The following is an 8658-nucleotide window of genomic DNA, read 5'->3' on the forward strand; positions in this document are numbered from 1 at the left end:
TGGGTGAATACAAGCTTTAATTGATTTTAATTATCCGCTACGAAATTATTGTGATTCCGATTATGTGTAACATGAGGAATGTGTTGTTGTGGACTCTCCTAGAGTAGGATTCTGGGGTAATAGGCTGACTCGGTATGGTAAGGTATCCAGTGCCGACATGCCTTTGCCATGTGAAGGTGTGACATCACACTGTATGATTTGATTATTTAAATTCTTAGATGCGTTGGTTTAGTGCGGTAGTTAGAAGTAGATCACTATAATTAATTATTTCACTTTCGTATTACTTTAAGAAGCCAAAAATAAAGTGGCTGCTCTCCTTATGTTCAATCCGTTAGCTACACTGATCCGTACGCTTACAGTTACATTTTAAATCTCAAACAAGTTTTTGGCGCCATTTTCAGGGGAAATAGTTCAATGTTCTTTTTCGCTTTCTTTTGGTGAATCAAAGTGCTTTGTTTGCTTTGTTTTGTTTTTGTTTTTCTTTTATTAAATTCCTGAGAAGAACAACTTACAATAATAGTTGTATCGGTGGACGTTGCCATACCTCACAGTATGATAAAGATAGGTTTCGCCCTGTAGTATTACCTCAGGAATTGACCTGAGTAAACCCGGATCCCTGCCGGTAAGCTCCCAAAAAAAAATCAGAAAAAAGTTTTCAAAAAAATTTTCATTCTTTTGTGTTTATGGTTTGTCTTATTCTAGTTGTGGATAGTTTTCTATTGCATGAGTGCTGGGTGGGTACGTGATAGTGCAAATAGGTTAGAAGGAAGAGATCCAACAAGTAGTGACCCTATACATTTACTGTCTTTTGTACCTTTCAATATGGGAGACCAACAATAAAACCCTCCACCTAAATCTCTGAAAGATAAGTTCTATCCTGCTAAAACAACCCAACCTTTCTGCATAGTTCTACCATAAGCCCAGGACAATAATTATGAGCTCAAATCTCAGTTCATCACTATGTTGCCCCATTTTCATGGGCTGCCCTCTGAGGATGCATACCTATTCCTTAGGGAATTTGAAGAGGTATGTGTTCTAATTAAAGTCCAACAGCTTTCTGATGATGCTATTAAGCTTAGGTTCATCACTTTTGCATTAAAAGACTAAGCTAAGAACTGGTTGTATGGATTACCCACAAATTCCATAACCACATGGGAGAAATTCACAGTTGTCTTCCTCAAGAAGTTTTTCCCAACTCACTAGACCAATAAGCTTAGAAGTGATATCCTCCAGTTTAGGTAGAAGCCTAGTGAGTCCTTTTCTAAACTTATGAAGAGATTCAAGGATCTACTGCAAGAATGCCCTCACCATGGCCTAGACTTATAGCATTTATGTTAGATTATTTATGAGGGTATTGATTACCCAACTAAACAAATGATAGAGTCTATGTGCCCTGGGGAATTCACATCCTTTACAAATGAAGGAGAGGCATGAGAATTCTTACTTGATCTCGTTGATAAAACCTGTGAGTGGGTGTCAACCCAAGAAAGTGAAACATAGGAGGGAAAGGATATTTTGTGGATGTGATAGTAGTCGTGGAAGCCCATTTAGACAGCCTAATTAAGAGGATGGAGGCTATTATTCCTAGAGAGCCATCATCAGTCAATTTGGTTAAGATGTGTGCTTGGTTCCAGTCCCCTGAACATGTCATAGAAGAATGCCCCAACACCTCTAGGGGCACTTTTAATGAAATTGTTAATGCCTTATATCAGAATAATCCATATAGTAACACCTACAATCTAGGATGGAGAAATCACCCAAATTTTTCTTAGAATTAGGGCAACTAAGTAGGGCCTTCCAATTTCCATAATCAAGGTCAACCTGGACCTCAAAGACCTCCCTTTGTACAACAGCCTTTTGCTCCAAATACTTTTCCTAGGCCAAATGTAAGACCACAGGCTAGTCTTCCTAGGCCCCCTCTCCTATCATCTTATCAGCAACCCCCTGAGTTTATCAATACTGGAGAAGCAACTAGAATAAGTGAATTGGAAAAGAATATGGCCCTCCTCATGACAAGTCATCAAAATCTCATGAGAGAACTCACCCAAGTTGTCCCAATTCTGTATAAGAGGAAGAGGGAGAAGGGAACATTGCCCAGTCAACCAGAGCCTAACCCTAGGCAACAACTTATTAGTTCACAAGCACCCACTAATTCATCATAGAATGTGGTACAAGGTCAAACCTAACAAGGGCCCTCCAACTAATTTAATGTTGTTTATACCTTTAGGAGTGACCGAGAGTACCAATAGAGTATTCCTAAATCTTCCTCATCTATTGCTCCTGTTAACTTTCCTTTTGTTGAGGACACAAGTGTGCCTCCTATTCCAAGTTTGTTTAATGAACCTAAAGCAACTAAATATGATTTGGTTGAGAAAACCATAAATGATTCTTCTGAAAAAGAGGAAATTCCTAACAGTCCTTATGTTCCACCTGTCCCCTTTCCTAATCCTTGGTAAACAAAAAGAAGACTGCTTCTATGGAAAAGATTTTAGAAGTCTTCCAAAAGGTAAAAGTGAACATCCCTCTTTTGGATGTCATATCCTAGATCCCCGCCTATGCTAAGGTTTTAAAAGATTTATGTACTCACAAACGTATCACTAGTGTGCCCCAAAAGGCGTCTTGGCAGGTAACATTAGTTCCATAATTACTCAATCTATAGCTGCCAAGTATAAGGATCCAGGGAGCCCTACCATTGTTTGTATCATAGGCATCACCTACATTGAGCATGCCTTACTTGACCTTGGTGCAAGTTTGAAACTTTTGCCTTACCATGTGTATAAGCAACTAGGATTGGGAGAATTGAAAGCCACTGGAACCACTCTTCAGTTGGTAGATAGGTTTGTTAAGATTCTGGAAGGGATGGTTGAGGATGTCTTACTTAAATTGGAGGAATTTATTTTTTCTGTTGATTTCATTGTGTTAGATACCAAGCCCTTCTCAACCAAGGATGATATCCTAATAATTCTAGGAAGACCATTCCTGTCTACTAGTAATGCATTAATCAATTGCTGGAATGGTTTCCTAAGGTTATCTTTTGGCAACCAAACTGTTGAGTTTAACATGTTTGGGATAGGAAAGGAACCACATATGGAAGAAGAGATCAATATGCTTGAGGATTTTTTGGATTTTTTGATGATTTAATTACCAATTTTGATATTGATTTTGATTCAGAATTCTAAAAGTGTGTGGATGAGTTGGATGATGATGGTGAAAATTTCTTTTCTGAAGCATTAAGTATTCACACACCTGTGGAGCCCTTAGGATCTCGTTCCAATCCCATCCCCAAACCTTCCATAGTTGAACCTCCTAAGTTAGATTTTAAGGAATTGCCATTTAATTTGAGGTATACTTTCCTAGGGCCTGAAAAGACTCTTCCAGTAATAATTTCTTTAGATTTGACTCCTAGCCAGGAAGAGGAATTGCTTAAAGTGTTAAAAGACAATAAGGAAGCCCTAGGTTGGACCATGGCTGACACCAAGGGTAAGCCCTTCTATTGTGCAACATCAAATACATCTTATGAAAGATTCCAAACCATCCACGGAACCCCAAAGAAGGGCTAATCCAGTGATGATGGAAGCCATTAAGAAAGAGACCCTGAAGTGCTTGGATCATGGAATAATTTATCCTATTTCTAATAGCCAATGGGTAAGCCCAATTCATGTAGTACCCAAGAAGTCGGGTGTTACTGCAGTTCCCAAGCCCATTCATTGACCAGATGTTAGAGAGGTTAGATGGATATGAATATTATTGTTTTCTTGATGGATGGATATTCCGGCTATAACTAGATCCCAATTACTTTAGAAGATCAACATAAGACCACTTTTACATGCCCGTATGGAACATTTTCTGATATGGTCGAAAAATTCTTGGAAGTATTTATGGATGACTTTTCAATTCATTGGAATTCCTATTTTGAGTGTCTTCACCATCTTTCCCTCGTTTTGAAAATGTGCATATCTAAGAATTTGGTATTAAATTAGGATAAATACCATTTTATGGTTAAATCTAGGATTGTTTTAGGCCAAATAGTATTGAAGGAGGGAATTAAGGTAGATAGAGGCAAAGTAGATATAATGTTAATTTACCACATCCAAAATCTATTAAGGACATCCAATCTTTCTGCCATCATGCTGGCTTCTACAAAAGGTTTCTTAAGAACTTTAGTTAGTTAGCTCGGCCTCTCACCTCAGTACTTGCTAAAAATCAAACTTTTGAGTTTTTTACAGAATACCTAGAATCCTTTGAGTAACTTAAGAAGGAGTTAATCAATGCACTTATTGTTCAACCACCTGTTTGGATTGAACCTGTTAAACTGATGTGTGATGCTTTTAATTTTTCCATAGGAGTGGTTTTGGGACAAAGGATTAATAAGCTACTCACTATCATTTATTGTGCCAGCAAGACTCTAAATAATGCAAAACTCAACTACACTACCATTGAAAAAGAAATTTTACCTGTTGTGTGCATTAGAAAAGTTTCAATCTTGCTTAGTTGGGTCACATGTGGTGGTGTATATTGATCATTCGGATCTTAGATACCTTCTTCAAAAGAAGGATGCCAAAGCTCATCTCATTAGGTGGGTTTTATTTTTGCAAGAGTTTGATTTAGAAATTAGGGATAAGAAAGGAAGTGAAAACCTAGTTGCAAACCATTTATCCCAACTTCCCAATTCCTTGACTGTCGATTCTCTAGTCAACGAGAATTTTCTTGATGAACTACTTCCAGTGTCCACTGAACCTTGGTTTGCTAACATTGTCAATTTCTTAGTCTCAAGTGTGACTCCGGATCATTGGTTCACCCAAGATAAGTGTATGTTTCATTCCCAAGTTAAATACTTTTTCTGGGATGATCCTTATTTGTTTAAGATGTGTCCAGATCAGATTATTCGATGATATGCTCTTGATTATGAGCAGCATTCCATTCTCTCTTTTTGTCATAATTAGGCATGTGGAGTCCATTTTAGTGCAAAGAAGACTGCGGCCAAAGATTTATAGTGTGGATTCTATTGGTCTAGTCTCTTTAAGGATGTTTTTGTGTATTGCAAGTCCTGTAAAGCCTGTAAATCTTTAGGACATGTGACCAAGAGAAATATGATGCCCCTCAACCCAATTCTAGTTGTTGAGATTTTTTATGTGTGGGGTATTGATTTCATAGGACCATTCCCTAATTCTTTTGGGAATTTATACATCTTCTTGGCTATAGATTATGTTTGCAAATGGATTGAAGCCATTTCTTGACAATCTAATGACCACAAAGTGGTGGTTAAGTTTATGAAAGAGCACATTTTCTCCCGCTTTGGTACACTACATGCTATTATTAGTGATAGGGGTGCACACTATTGCAATAGGCCTTTCAAGGCCTTGATGAAGAAATATGGTATCACCCATAACTTGGCTACACCCTATCATCCTCAAACTAGTGGTCAGGTTCAGGTATCCAATAGGCAGATTAATCAAATTTCAGAAAAGACTATCAACCCTAATTGCAAGGATTGGTCTAATCGATTGGTGGATGCCTCATGGGTGCATAAGACTGCTTATAAGACTGATTTGGGTCAATCTCCCTACCGTCTGGTGTGTGGGAAGGCATGGCAGTTACCGGTTGAGTTAGAACATAAGGTGTTTTGGGCTACCAAATAGTTGAATTTTGATCTGTCTACTGTTGGTACTCATAGAGGACTCCAACTAGCAGAGTTGGAGGAGATTAGGAATGATGCCTATGACAATGCTAGGATTTATAAGGCGAAAATCAATTGTTTTCATGATAGACAGATCCTTAAGAAGTCTTTCATTCTTGCTGATAAGGCTTTGCTTTACAATTCTAGGTTGTATATTTTTCTATGTAAGTTGAGATCCCATTAGGATGGTCCCTATATTGTGCAGACTATTTTTTCTCATGGTACTGTTAAGGTTTTGAACCCTAGTACAGGTGTAATTTTCAAGGTCAATGGTCAGCGTCTAAAACCATTCTTTGAGCTTCCTACTACTGCTAGTGAAGAGGTCATAGATCTCCATGAACCTCTTTACACAGATGACTAAATTTTACCCAGGTATGACCCCCCTTGCATTTTCTTTGCTTATAATTCTTTCCATGCATTGAGGACATTGCATGACTTAAGTGTGGGGGAGGAAAATCAGTTTCTTTTTGTTTTTATTTCCTTTCTTTGTTTTTCTTTTGTTTTTGAGCTTGCTAAGGATGAAATTCTACTTTGGCTTTTGGTTAATGATCATACCATTCGGTTGCTTGATGTATGAAAGTAAGAATTTTTTATTATGGTACCCATTTTGAACACATAAAAACCCTATTGAGAACAAAGGAACAAGCCTATGTCTTGAGGTAGAACTCTCTTTTGAAAATAAAAAGCACTTGTTTTATAGTGTTGGACCATATGTAAGTCTATGGGTTCCTTGTACTCTTGATTTGGAGTTGACACTTTCTTTTTAGATGGGCATGAGTTAATGAATACAAAATTTTAAATGAAGTGTGGAAAGTGATAGTAAGAGTTGACTCCCTTGGAACTAGACATGGCATTTCACCTCAGGAAACGTGGTGTCTTGATCAAAACTCTTAGGGAGGAAATTTCTAAAAGAACTCTAGCTTCATTGTCTATGTGGGCATATGCAAAAAAGCGAAGCTACATAGTAACTTGGGTGTCTGGTGTTGGCTCCACCATGTCATTCAAGGCAATAGTAGTGGAGTAGGATAGAGCTCATTATAAAAATAAAATAAAATAAAATAAAAAAGAAAACCACACAGTAGAAAGTATGTGCAAATGTCATCAATGCCTTGGTAACATGTTTGGTAAAAAAAATCCAACACCTTAGTCCTTAGTTCCCTACTACTTCACAAGTGGTTTTACCTTAAGATAAGGATTTTTGGAAGAGACAAGTTGAGTTTTGAATTAAGAAATATGCTTGTGCCTGGAATTGATATGGGGTAATAAAAATTCAAGTGTGGGGGTCCCTAGATCAAGTGTAAGAGAATTTTCTTTGCTCTGGATCGATATGGCCCTTACTTTTAGACGAGGTTGGATTTGCTTTTCTTTTCTGAATTTTAGGTATATATTCACTCCAAACACCCATGAGATACAACTCGTCCACTAGGGTAACCTAGGGGTTTAAAGGCTTGCTGCACATGCTAAGTGCAACCGTGATTCCTACGAAAGTGAGTTAGGGTTTTGCTTTTTATTATTTTTCTTTTTGTTTTGCTCGAGGACTAGCAAAGTCTAAGTGTGGGGGAATTCTAATTGGCACATTTATGTGTGAAATATTAGGTAGTTAAGCATGCATTTTTACATATTTAGAATGAAATATAGAGTAGCATGCATTTGTTTTACTCTCTTTTTGCAGGTTTTGTATTTTAAAGGTCCTAAGGAATATAGAGTGCCTTATCTCCAATTTTACATGTAAAGAGATCCTGTTTCTTTTCATAGTTGTGAAGAGGATGAAATTCTGAGCAAGATGGACGTATTGCGTTAAAAGTACACATCCGTTTGGTCACCTATACAAGTGATTATTCATTTTAGGCCAGAAAAAGAATAATGAGTCAAAACTGAACCGAGATGCAGAACCAGCCCGTTTGCAGTTGTCCCCTGTGTACAAGAAATATTTCAAATACCAACAAGGATCGATGGACCCCCCTTGAGTGATTGAAGATTATTTTTTTGGTAACAATAACTACCTAGCATAGTTGGTGAGTTGTGTGCAAAATCCCTTGCTCGCCAGGAGGTCTCAAGTTCAAACCTCTTGGTTGCTATTTTTTGGAGATTTTTTTTTGGAAGATTCTCTCTCTTCTACTCATCACCTAAATCAAGGGGCATGGATAGAACTTCCTACTTAATTAGAAGATGTCCTAATCGATTTTGGATCTCCTCTTCTCCCATATAATTTCTCTCTTCTCTCTCTTCTTTCTCCTCCACTTCATCACTAACATATAGAATATGCTATCGTGGATCCCCCCAGTCACACCCAAATCATTGGATACCTCTCCCTCTCCATATGATTTTTCTTCCCTCTCTTTTCTCTCTCTTATCTCATCACTCTCTCTTGCTATTTAGATTCTAACTAGGAAACCAACTTGTTGTCCAAACCCTACCCCCATCCCCTATATAAGGAACACACTCAAGCAAGGAGCGGAGCACTCTCTCTTAGGATTTTCTTTAGTCTCTCTTGTCCTCTAGGTTTAGTTCTTCTCTAGTTCTTTGCTTTTTCTTTTGTCTTATGCACTTATGTAATGGAGTTCTACTTAATGAATGCAAGTTTCTTTTATGTTCATGGTTTTATTTTATTCAGTTGTTAGTTTACTTTCTAGTTTTAGGTTTAGTTCTAAATGAAAAGAACTGTAGAAACGCAACCCTAAAACGATGCAGAAGATAATGGAAAAACAAACAAACAATGCACACGGATTTTACGAGGTTCGGCAATGTTGCCTACGTCCCCGGTGAGATGAGATCCTGCTTCACTATCAATGGAGAATAGGGTTACAGCGCTCGTCCTCACACCTCTCAGTATTGCTTGCATTACAGAGAAAGAAACCCTCGCTACAAATATATAGCGAGAAAAAACCCTAATCCGAATCAAACTACAATTGCCACCATAATCCGGATTAAACTACAATTGCCCTCAAATAAAAAATTCGAGCGGGGGGCTGCGCCCCCCT

The 8658-nt window shown here is 37.9% G+C and overlaps 1 non-coding gene across 1 annotated transcript; it reads right to left on the minus strand.

Annotated features, from left to right (window-relative positions):
- Positions 1-1209: 1209 nt before the first annotated feature.
- LOC122072463 lies at positions 1210-1316 on the minus strand. The gene has a single exon (XR_006138477.1). It is a non-coding gene; the product is annotated as a small nucleolar RNA R71 (small nucleolar RNA).
- Between the last annotated feature and the right edge of the window lie 7342 nt (positions 1317-8658).

The sequence above is a fragment of the Macadamia integrifolia genome, chromosome 2 (genome assembly GCF_013358625.1).
Source record: "Macadamia integrifolia cultivar HAES 741 chromosome 2, SCU_Mint_v3, whole genome shotgun sequence".
In the NCBI taxonomy this organism is placed as follows: domain Eukaryota; kingdom Viridiplantae; phylum Streptophyta; class Magnoliopsida; order Proteales; family Proteaceae; genus Macadamia; species Macadamia integrifolia.